Source organism: Mauremys mutica, chromosome 24, assembly GCF_020497125.1.
Source record: "Mauremys mutica isolate MM-2020 ecotype Southern chromosome 24, ASM2049712v1, whole genome shotgun sequence".
In the NCBI taxonomy this organism is placed as follows: Eukaryota; Metazoa; Chordata; order Testudines; family Geoemydidae; genus Mauremys; species Mauremys mutica.
The window spans coordinates 3,799,830-3,812,506 of NC_059095.1; the positions used below are offsets into that span (position 1 = coordinate 3,799,830).

General features: G+C 42.4%; 1 protein-coding gene across 3 annotated transcripts in view; it reads right to left on the reverse strand.

The window, feature by feature from the left end:
- The window catches only part of GNG7 (G protein subunit gamma 7), a 129,768-nt gene that overhangs the window by 51,719 nt on the left and 65,372 nt on the right, over window positions 1–12,677 (reverse strand). For 2 of the 3 annotated variants that reach the window (XM_044998454.1, XM_044998452.1), the window contains exon 3: window positions 1,213–1,238. The exons of the other annotated variant lie outside the window; for it this stretch is intronic. The gene's annotated coding sequence lies outside the window, so the exon portion shown is untranslated. The remainder of the gene's footprint in view (window positions 1–1,212; window positions 1,239–12,677) is intronic. 3 annotated transcript variants of the gene reach the window in all.

Below are 12,677 nucleotides of genomic sequence, written 5' to 3' on the forward strand. Positions count from 1 at the left end.
CTGCGTCACAAGGCTGGCAATCCCGCAGGCCGGATTGAAAGCCCCGACGGGCCAGATCCAGCCCGCGGGCCTGTACTATGTTCTTGGCTTCAACGACAGCCAAGGGCAGCGAGTTCTTCAGGTGAAGTGCGTGGTGTAGAAAAGCATTTCCTTTCATTAGTTTTACGTTTGTCGTCATTCAGCGTCCTTGAACATCTTGTTGTGAATTTGTGGGAGAGGATAATTAGGAGTCCCCATTTACGCTTTCTACCTTTCTTCATTTTGTATACCTATCACGTACCACCCCCAGCCCCATCGAGTCCCAATCTTCTTTCTTTTCGTATGGAGCTTTCCCCATGCCTCTAATCATTCTTCTTATTCACCCCTAATGCTCGTCTATATTCTTTTTGAGGCAGGGAGATGAGACACGAACACAGTATTTCAGGCAAGGACATGCTATTACTTATATTACTGCTTTTTGGCATATAATAGCTGCAACATCTGGGAATTCAGCAAGATCTAAAAAAGCTACTTCAGTGTGCACTGCTTGTCCTGCTCATCATCTTACTGCAACCTAATGAATTCTAAAGATTTCTACAAGAATTTAGCCAGCCTGTGGCAGATAAGAGATTTTGTGCAACATGGATCTTCTGCAATTCAGCAGGCATAACCACAAAGGTAACTTGATGGAGAGGAGATGAGAGACAGCTTGGTCATAAAGGCTCAGAAGTGCCTTACATCCGGGGTGCCATGGATGTGAAGAGAGATAAGAGGAAAGCAGATACCCTGAAATATAAAATATGAGCCAAATAAATCTTGACCCAGGCTCACAAGCCACAAGCAAGAGCAGGGCGCCAGTGAGCTGCCTCCCTTTACTGTTGCAGAAGAAGGAAAATAGCTGGCCCATGCATCATGCAGGTTACATGTGATGCAGGACCACTCAACAGTAACCTGCTCTGCTTGTAAAGAATAGTTCTTTCAAGACCTCTTTTGAAGAGACCTGTGTGTGGCAGAGACCAATTCAGTGAATCCTGCCCAAAGGCTTGTCCTGTAGGTCTAATGATACAGTCAGTTTAAGGTTCAGTTCAGTTTGAACTATCACTTGTTAATGTAAGCAGTACTACAGACCAGAAACCATTCCAATCAGACATACAGGTATGCCAGGAAACAGCATGCCAATTTTAGTTATACAGTTTTTAAGAAAAGGGCTCAAAATGGCCAGTGTGTACATACCTTTCCTCACTGTTCCTGGATTATTCCTGAAAGAAAAAACATTGGACGTAAGTGTTACCTTCAAATGAGCACACAGAACTAGTTAGCATCTAGCGCACACTTACACCCTTCACAATGGAACTCAGAATGTTGCAAAATGTTGCAGTTTGCAACATCAGATACTGGAAGTCCCTGAGGTTATAGCAGCCTAATGGTATCTGATGGCACAAACTAAAACTTCCATGAAGGGTCACTTCAGTTGTACAGCATTCAGTAAATGACTTTCTAGCCAGGGGCTGAAAGTCAAAATGATAGAAGTGATGACCAAAGCTGAAGGGAGCAATGAGACATCCAAGGGCAAGAAGGTATTTGGGCATACAGCAGAGCCTATGCCTTAGGCACTCCATGTTGGCAGGGATAAAGGGGCAGATAAAGGATGGAACCAGCATGACTCTGTAGTACTGTGCATTTTTCACATAACCAGCATTCTTTAAGGAGTCAGTCTTTTCAAAAATTTATTCTGCTTCATAGTTTTAAAAACACAAGGGGGAAAGAATGAATCAAGTTTATTTACCCACAGCTCCGAGTAAGATATTTAAGCAAACTCAGTTGGCTTTACGTGGCATTAAAGATTCTTAATGAGATTGTACTATAATTCCTAAGCAAAACTTTTAAACCAGAAATTTCCACTTGTCAACATTGAATATGTCAGATACCTTTACAAGCTAAAAAGCTTTATGTGCTTCCAACTTTGGGCTCTAGTTTTAAAAATGGACTAGCTGAGAACTTGGAGCAGCTGAAAGCTGGAAAACCATAACCTCCCTAGCAAGCAAATTAACCTAAAATGGAACAAGTGACAGGGACATCATTACAGGAACCAACCTGATTTTCTGGCTTGCTGTTTTATTACATTGAGTAGTGGGGGCAATGAAGGCAACAGGAAATTCATATCCCATGATCAGCTCACTTGTAATGGCCTAGGAAAAGGGTGGCCTTAAAAGGGATTTATGGAATTTTACCAGTTTACTCAAATCATTTACACAAAATACATTTCAGAAACACGCCAGTACTTCTGAACCTTATGAACCTATGTCAGACGAACGTAGCTTGCTACCCTGCTACAGGTTCAATAGGTGCAGGAGCAAGGTCAATACCCAATGCATTCTCATACATCCTTACACAAGCATCTTGCGTTAAAACATCTCATTTATCTTTCCATCTTTTTTACCAGTCTCTTTTTTAAATTAGGAAAATCTAACTAACTGGTCAGTTTCATCTGAGCTGCACATTCTCATGCACTAGCTGAATTCTATGAAGTTTAGGTTGTACACACAGCATAAGTGTCACTTAAACCTTTTCAATATAAAACGTGTTATGGAAAGATTTCTATTAGCTGTAAGCTTTGCAAAAAACCACCTAGTTTTAAAAGAAAAAAGTTTGAGACCAAATTTGACCCGGCCATGTCCCTTTAATCCCCAATTTGCATTCTTTCAATTTAAAGTTCTAATTTACCTTGTTAAAAAGGAGCAAGACAAACAAGTTTCTATTGCAATTGTCACAGTGTTGCTAAAGTGACAGACTGAAGACAACCAATGGTGTCTAAGATGTTGGATAAATTACTGAGGAAGGCACAAACTCCCCGAGAATTCACCTAGCTTTGTCATACTCCAAGACAAATGAGCATGATCACTGGCTACTGAATTTTTTTCATCCGGGAGAGCAAATTACAGTAACTCCCCACTTAACGTCCTCTCGCTTAATGTTATTTTGATCTTATGTCCCTGCTACATTACAGGACATGCTCATTTAAAGTTGTGCAATGCTATGCTATAATGTCGTTTGGCCGCCTGCTCTGTCCACAGTTGACAGCCCCCCCGCCCCATCAGCTCTCCTATGCGGCCCCCCCCAGTGCCTCCAGCCTGCCAGTAGACCCTGTGGATCAGCACCTTCCCGCTGCTCCCCCCACCTCCTGCCTGAGGCAATCAGCTGGTTTGCAATGTTCAGGAGGCAGGCTGCAAGACAGCTGATTGCCACAGGCAGGAGGAAGGTGCTGATCTGCGGGGTCCACTGGCAGGCAGGAGACGCTGGTGGGGGGAGAACGGGGGACGTAGGGGAGTTGATGGGGGGCTGCCAGCGTGTTTAATACCTGTATTAAGTTGCTTCTTTAAAATGTATATAATGTCTTTTGTCTGGCAAAAACAACATTTCCCTGGAACCTAACCCCCCGCCCCTTTACAGTAATTCTTATGGGGAAATTGGATTCGCTTAACATCATTTTACTTAAAGTCGCATTTTTCAGGAACATAACTACAACGTTAAGCGAGGAGTTACTGTACAACGCAAAAAGTTGCCAGTGCATTTTTACAACTAAAGTACTACTGCCATCTGCCAAGATGATTTCAACTAGTGTAATGAACTCTTTGTTCTTACAGCTGATGGAAAATGCAATCAATACCTGCTGTTACAAGAATACAAGATATGGACAGTCCAGCCTTTTCTCCAGGAACTTTAAAATCGTTTTGATAATATAATCCCACCCACTCTATTACAGTTTACACCTTAAAATCTGATGCACAAGCATATGAGAAACACAACCAGCAGTGTCAGGTTCACGTGCCAGTACTCAATATTTTAAAACCCTCGGCATTCCAGTTTCAAGGAAGAGCCCAAGTTCATTTCACGAGGATACACTTTCAACTAGCTGAATTGTTGAAAGTGGTTGGAGATGAGGAAAGTGTATCACAATAGGTAAAAACAGCCAGATACACGTTTAAATTCCATGTGGTTTGGTGTCAAATTTAATTTGTAGCACTGAAGTTAGTTGATCAAGATTGCTCAGCCTCTGCCAGCGAAATGAGGTTTCAATTCTCTGGAGAACTATTGTAAACCTGAAGAGAAGGGTGGGGAGGGGGAAACAAAAATATTTGTAAAAATTAATGGGATTCTTTCCACAACTGCTAGAGGATGTTTTTCAGGCATTTAGCCAACACTGCTTCAGAGAGTAAAAACGCATGTGGGCTTTTCGCAGCTCTGTACTGGAACATTCAAACAAAAAAGGCAGGCTCAGCGAGGCAGCTAGGCAACCGTCACTTTGATGCAGGAAAAACTACGTCAATCGGCTGCATCACTGCTGAGGCTCTGGGGTCGGGGAACCCTCCTACAGCGTATCACTGCCCACACAGTGAGTTGAGTTTACTGTTCTTGTCCTCAGTTCTATAGGCCCAGAGGGGAGGAGGCGGAGGAAAAGCAAGGCATCACTTTTCACTTGAGTGAAAGGACAAAGCTGAATCACACACTTACACGCTTACACACACACGCGCGCGAGTAAGAAGGCAAACCAGTGTGTTTGTAAGGTTAAATAAAAAGGTAACACTGCAAAGGACTGAACTGTCACAGGCTAAGCTAATCAGGAGTTGAACATACTGCAAGTTACTATTATGTACAGATTCTTCTGAATTCCACTTTGAGACCTCAGGGGGTGGGGTGGGGGGGCACTGAACAAAAGATGCAACAAATCCCACACCCCTTCTGCATCTACACAATACAGTGGCAACTCTGTCGAGTGTATAAAAATTAGGCAGGATCATTTTGGTCCTCATGTTGGTCATTGAGATTTCTCCAACTTGCACTCAGGTGAGTATTTCTATTCAAGCAGAGCAAGCCAGAGCAGCACATTTACAGCTTTAACACCAAGCTTTTCCATGCAATTTCATTTTAATATAGGAACATTAACTACCTGTTAGAGACTTATTTTACAACAGGTTCCCAACCGACTGCAGAACTTAATTTAAGCATACGAAAAAGGCAGGACTTAACTAACCCAGAAGTGCAATTTCTAGCAATTATGTTTTACTCAAAACTGATTCTCACTGCCTCAGATTCCAATAATTAGTTAAAACAGGACTTAAGTCTCATTTCCCCCCTCTATTTTAACCCTTTCTGGTCTCCAGAATGAGTCTGGTGATAGTCTCATGGATGCAGATCTAAAGTTCAACCTACTAGTGTCATAATGCAGTAATGACTTACTGAGTCATTCCAGGACAGACTTTTTTCTTATTCATCCTGGGAAAATGAAGAACAGCAGGAGAAAGAGAAACCACTCAGAAAAGCAGGTCTCTACTCAGAATACTGCTGCACCTTAGTTTGCCAGAGGTACCAGATGCATCAGATTCCAGATATAGACCACGTTGACTTGTTAGTGGCATTTTTCAATAGGTCAGAAAAGCTGAGGTTGCTAAGTGGTGCCATAGAAGATTATTATTGAGAAATTCACAAGTTATTTACAGCCATTCAAGGAGTTTTGCAGTGAGACCATACAGATGACTTCAGTCTTTGCCTGTGTGGCCACTGGTGTCATGCAACAGATCCCTTACATTAAAAAAAAAGTTATTTCGACAACAGAATTGCTTAACTCCCAAAGCATATGGACTCTGCTATGCCACAGTTTTGTTCCTGAGAGTAAGCTAGCATCAGTGTTGGTATCTAACAGCACACATAGCATAATTAGTTCTGAAAATAGTCCCCAGAGTGGAGAAAGCTTGAATTTAATTTAGGGACAATTAAGGTATTTTTCCTACCATAGTTCAAAATAAGTGAACTTTATACGAACAAAGTCATTGGAAACTGTACTAAAATGATTTCCTCTCTATTGGTTGCACAGTAGTTTATTGTTGTAGGGTTGGTCGCTGATATTTAGTGATTAAAAAGACATCTGTTTCGGGAAAATACCTGCTTATAAAACATGATTTTGGACCCTGCAAACAGGCTAATCTTAGCAGTGTCCCACTGAAGAAAATGTATTCATAAGATTCAGATTGCATGTGTTTTAACTAGAACTGTTTAGTGAGGACAATGCAATATCAGTTGGTCTCTTCAACATGTGTTTTTAGATAGTGAGCTCTTCAGGGTAGGGACTGTGTACTGCTCTACACCGTCAGTACCGAGCACAAGCTGGCCCTGATCATGCTTGATCCATAGGCACTACTGTAACCATGATGAATAATAATCTACATGCTTATAGAATGCTATAATGAGAAGTGCTCAGTTCTTAGCAGCAGCAGTTCATCTCAGAAAGAAAGGATTCATTTATATTTAGAAATAAAAAGCAGGGCAGACTCCGTGGTTATTTGCTCCATCACAAAGCATTACATAACGTTCTCTGGAGAACAGCCATCATTACAAAATAAGAATAATTATGAATGTGTGAAAGCACAGGGGTGCATTGTCTTGTCGGTACCGAGTGGAGATTGTCAGCAGCTTGCAGAAGTAACGGTATACAGAGTAGCCATCATTTAAAAAGTAGTAAGTAACTGCAGAGGAACCAATCGTAACACTGCAATTTTAGACTGGATGCAAAAATGGGTATTAGCATTTCACCTCAATTTGAGTCTTAACTAGATTATACCTTGAACATCCAATGTCTGCAACATTAAAATTAAAACTAAGGGGCAGCAAAGGGACAGACTGGGTGTTTTGAAAAGCTCCTGTGTATGGGTGCATTGGAGGTGGCTGACAGCTGCTTTGACATTAACTATCACTAGGGCTAAAACCATCAGGAAGAACATGCATAAGTCTTCAGTGCCTTGCTCCCCTCCTCCACCCACCCACTTTATTCACCCCCTCTATAAAGTCACCTTCATGCTCAACCTTGGAGTAAACCTGCCACACATTCCACTCAGAGTGGGCTGTTTGTCAAACTTTGCCTACATTTGTCAGCTGAGCAGCTGAGGCTAGTGAGTCGCACTGCCTACTCCCCCGGCCTGGAGGAATCAGTGCCCTGTGTGCAAGCCTCTCCCCACTGCACATAAGGTTTTGTTTTAGCAGCAAAAGGTTCAGAGAAATAAGAAAATCCATCATCCGAGATTTGTATTAAATAAACCCGCAGACAAGAGGAAAAAAGAAACGTGTGTGGCAAAGAGCTGAGGGCAAGATTTTAAAAATCCACTGGGACATGTGCTTCTAAATCCACTAGGTGCCTTTGAAAATCTAATCTTAATCCATGAAGCTTTTCTCCTAAATCAGACTCGTTCAGATCTCAGAATCCTGAAGGAGCAAGTTCATACGAAAAGCCACTGAAGTCTTTTCAGGGAATGCTGCATTTTGACCATTTTCAGAATGCTGTAACTGTTGTGGGTTATGAACTATAGGGCTCAGCATCCAAACTTGAGGCACAATCCTGTAGAGTGCTTTCAACTACCCACTGAGGGCAGTGTGGGAGGAGGGCACTTGGCATCTCACAGGATCAGGCCTTTGGGCTCATCCAATGATTTTAAAGAGCGATTACAAGCAGGGTGGAGGAGAAAAAGCCCTCGTTTCATGCTATGCAGATGGTAGTTTAGGGTAATTCTGGATTAAAAGAGCAAAAGGGTTTTACCTGAAAGAACAGAATCGGTCACAGCAAGGGGCAACTTTCAATGAAGTTTAAGTTTTACTCAGACACACTGATGATCTTTCTGTGCATTGTTTAAGATTAGTTAAATTCTTTGCCTGGGATGACAGATAAGGCAGCAGGATGCTGTAGCTCCTCCCTGCTTCCACCCTGTGTTAACACCTAATTTAGGATCGAAACAAGTGCTGCAATTTAAAGTGTGGGTAATTACGATGGATGGGATGTAATGTGAATGCCCCAGATATCATCCTTACTCTTACACAATTAGCTTGTAGAAAAGGTAAAAGGAGACGCAGAAAGCTAGGATGAGAAGCCAGGTGGGATTAGTCACTGAAGACTAAAAACACAATCAAAATATATTTAGTACATGCATCCATTCACCCCCTCCTTCACCACGCTCACACAAGGGATTTCAATATTCCACAGACATTATGTGCGTAGCAGCCCAGTAGTAAAGTAAACGAAGTTAAAACTAATTCTCTGCTGGAGAATGTAATTGCTTTGACAACAGACAAGCAGCTCCCATGGAGTGGAATTGAAAATATGAAGGCAGATGATCAGGTCACTAGGAAACTGCTCCCCAGCATGGTAGGAAGAGAATAATGGCCTCACAGCACACAAAATTTTCAATCTGGAATAATGGTTAAAATCTAGTGACAGGAATATTGCTCTGTTTTTATTCGCCAAGATTGGAAGGAAGCCCTTGCCAGAAATAATAGGCAAGTTACAAGAATCAGTAGTAATGAGATGTGTCTGTTCTGACCCCTAGTGTTTTGTCATCAAATGTAAACATCCCTCAATTTTGCCACTAATGGAGTGAAACAGCCCTTGAAGCTCCCTCTGTGCAAGGTCAGTTTCCTCCCCTTCCACACTACAGGTAGGAAGATCCTTCCATAACCTCCTAAGAAACAAAATGAGCTACGTTACCTTCATAGAAATCTTCTTGGTTTCAACATTGGTTGAGAGCACAATCATTAGATCCACAGCTCAACACCCAAAAGAGATCAAGGCATCTAATATGGGAAGTTACTACTACCTTCCAGGCCAACAGTTCAATGGCCAACCTGGAAGGGTTAACAAGGCTGCTCTTAATCCTCCTCTTCATTTCTAAGGTGCTTGCCCATACTGTTAGTTATTGAGAGTGACAGGTGATGACTAGTAATTTGTAAAGAATTTTGACAGTAGCAAATTTGCTGCTTACCAATGCTCAGAGAGCATTATGCATTCTTTGGCCTCATTAGTTTACAAATTCTGCGAGAGTGACTAATTACACAATCCCCCACACTTAAAAATACCACTAGCTAGTCCATCTGTAGCATCACAAGCTTAGGCACGAGACAGACTGGGATCAAGACTAGAGAATATGGGCACAAGACCATAGCACAGTGAGATAGCTAGGATATGAAAAGGGAAGCAGTGGATGTTGAGCTGGGCAATCATGAAGAGTCACGTGACATCTCATGTGGCCACCAGTTGCAGTGATTGTTTCTCCAGTTGAAGATCTGTTCAAGAGGGACAATTGAATAGCAGGATTTCTGACTCAAGGCTCCTGCAAGCTCATTTTATGCTGTGGATTGTTCTACAGCTGAACCTTGTGGGAAAATACACACCATTTGAAAATAAACACCCATTAGTACTGGATGAATCAGTGTCAGTCAGCTCAGTCCCTGACTAGTCCGATGCAGCAGAAGTCTGAGTCTCTGAAATGTCAGAGTAGGAGTCTGAAGCTTAATGCCTCATCGAGTGCTTGAACAGTCAGAAGAGTGAGGTAGTGGGCCATGGGTAAGACAAGTCAGTGCCAAATTAGGGGCTGGCTGAGGGTTCTGTTAGAGTCTCTAAAATAGGATTTGTTAAAAATAAAAGTTCATTTGGTTACAGCATAATAAGGCACAACACACTGTTCCGGAGTCTGAAGTAAGACAGACGGCAGCAGCGAGAGACACACCTTCCCTTAGGCCCAGTTCAACACTATCTTCTGTCATGCTATGTTTAAAAAGAAAGAAGGAACGAAACTGTCGGCTCACGGGGGTCTTCCAGTGGGATCCATGGGGCTAGATGACACAGATCAGCAATCCACTGGCTGAGAGCGCAATTCAAAACATAATTTAACAGAAAAAAACATAGGGCAGGGGAGGCTTCAACGGGGAGTTCATGGCAAACCATGCAGCAGCAGTGATTGTTTAAATACTACAACTAGACAACACAAATACTCAAACTGAGTCACCGAAATGTAGCAAAGGATAGCTGAGTCCAGGTCTGGTTTTACTGGAGGGACCCTGCCAATGCCCCCCAACCACACACACTCCCCCTCTAAAATCAGAACTAGACCCAGGCACCCTCTCCCAAACTCAGCGGATTAAACAAAAACAAAAGCCTATTTACTTAAAAGTCACTTTAGAGGTAGGTATCTCACTTCAAACGAGGTGTACTTTAAACCTGCAACAAGTGAATCATCGCTGAGAGCAGAAGAACGCTTCCGTACTCCCCACCAAAAACAAGTCAAAATCTGATGCCAACTAAAATTGGCTGACAATTTAGGAACTGTGCTGCAACAGTAAAATAAGATGCATATTTAAACCCACACCTGCGTGGCTGAGAACTACAGACAAGCAGTAAAGATATTCTGCTGCAAGGCTAAAAGCTCAGTTTTAAATGATACACTTGCTGGCATAGTGAATCAAAGCCAAGAATCTGATAGAAGCTGAAGAGCTCCTCAAACCATTGCCAAAAAAAATAAATCAAAGCAAACCAAGAACTGCATGAAGCTCTGGACTTCCGAATGGCATACAGCATGCTAGAGTCCAGACGTTAATTAAGAGAGTGAGCAGCCATGGGACAAGAGGGAGGGTTCCTCTCATGGATCAGGAACGGGTTAAAAGATAAGAAACAAAGGTTAGGGGGATTTAGTTGGGGATTGGTCCTGCTTTGAGCAGGGGGGCGGACTAGATGACCTCCTGAGGTCCCTTCCAACCTTGATATTCTATGAATAAATGGTCAGTTTTCACATTGGAAAGAGGTAAATAATGGCATCCCCCCAAGGATCTGTACTGGGACCAGTGTGGTTCAACATATTCATAAATGATCTAGAAAAGGAGATAAACAGTGATGTGGCAAAGTTTGCAGATGATGCAAAATTATTCAAGATAGTTAAGGCCAAAGATGACTGAAGAGTTACAAAGGGATCTCACAAAACCGAGTGACTGGGCAACAAAATGGCAGATGAAATTCAATGTGGATAAGTGCAAAGAAATGCACGTTGGAAATCACAATCCCAACTGCACACACAAGGAAAGATCGGAGTTACTGTGAATAGTTCTCTGAAAACATCTGCTCAATTTACAGCAGCAGTCAAAAAAGCTAATCATGTTAGGAGCCATTAGGAAAGGGATAGATAAGACAGAAAATACCATAGTACCACTATATAAATCCATGGTATGCGCACACCTTGAATAGTGTGTGCAGTTCTGGTCACCCAATCTCAAAAAAGGGCATATTAGAATTGGAAAAAGTATAGCGAAGGGCAACAAAAATGATGAGGGGTATGGAACAGCTTCCATATGAGGAGAGATTAAAAAGACTAGGACTGTTCATCTTGGAAAAAAAGAGATGATTGGGGGGGGGGGGGGGGAGATAACTTTTATAGAGGTCAACGAAATCATGACTGGTGTGGAGAAAATGAATAAGGAAGTGTTATTTACCCATTCATACAGCACAGGAACCAGGGGTTAACCCAATGAAATTAACAGGCAGCAGGTTTAAAAAACAAACCTAAGGAAGCCCTTCTTCACACAATGCACAGTCAACCCACGGAACTCGTTGCCAAGGGATGTTGTAAAGGCCACAAGTATAACTGGGTTCAAAAAAGAATCTGATAAGTTCAGAGGATAGGTCCAGCAGTAGCTATTAGCCAAGATGGTCAGGAACACAATCCCATGTTCTGGGTGTCCCTAGACCTTTAACTGCCAAAAGCTGGGACTGGGCAACAGGAGGATGGATCACTCGATAATTGCCCTGTTCTGTTTGTTCCCTCTGAAGCCCCTGGCACTGGCCACTGTCAGAAGACAGGATACCAGAATAGATGGCCTGTTGGTTGAACCCACTATTGTCATTCTTATTCTGATGAAATTACTGTAGGGAAAAAAATTATGCCACTTCATAACTGGAGCTGCAAAAGTGAAGCAGAGTTCACTGCTCCAACAATATTGTTTTCCTTAGTGTGTTCCACATTCCTTCGATGACTGCAGTCCATTAAAGTAAATGGAACATTCCACTGAACCATTCCCCAGCATGTAAAAATAAAATTAACACAAAGGGTGGCCATAGCAACTGTTAAAGGGAGAAAAAAACCCAGCCAATCTGCCTTCCCTTTGTTTTCAGATTTTTTTCCAATTATAGGACTACTGTTGGTGAATGGTAAGAAATTAACACTCAACATTTTGTGGCAGGCTCCGATGTGCATTTATACAGAACAGGAACACGTTTCTTTTTCAAAATGCTTGGGGCTAAGGTGCTATTGAGTGCAAAGTAATTTACAATTTACAATGCTTTAATCAAACCTTGACTCATCATCGGGTTAGGTATTATCACTATTTTACAAAGGGGTAAAAGTGAGGCCACAGTTACCCCAAGTCAATAGCAGAGGAATGAAACATGCAAGTCCCGTTTCTCAGGCCTCTAGTCCCTCACCTCCACGCCAGATAAATGTGGCGCTGTTCAGTGTGTGCATGGTGTCCAAGCACTCAGCTCTTTTTAAACAAAGTGCCAATACACAGGCGCACCGAGCCTATCTTTAGCACAGAAAAACGTACTAAGCCACTTAAAGCTGAAACTTTGCAGGAGTTGCTAAAGACGTGGGCATGTCTGTCAATGTTAAGGTCATGCTGGAGTTCGTACAGAATATGAGCAGGGGAAAGAATCCTGCCCTGGGATTCCAGTTAACACTAAGGCCTTGTCTAGACTAGGATTTGAACGTGAGTAACATGTTAGTGACAGCCTTCTCTAGACCAGGCATATGGTCTACTTTAGTCTCCTGAGGTCGGTAATACTTTGGCCTGATTCTGGCTGTTGGGTGGGGTGTGGTAGTGGCTGGCGTTTGACC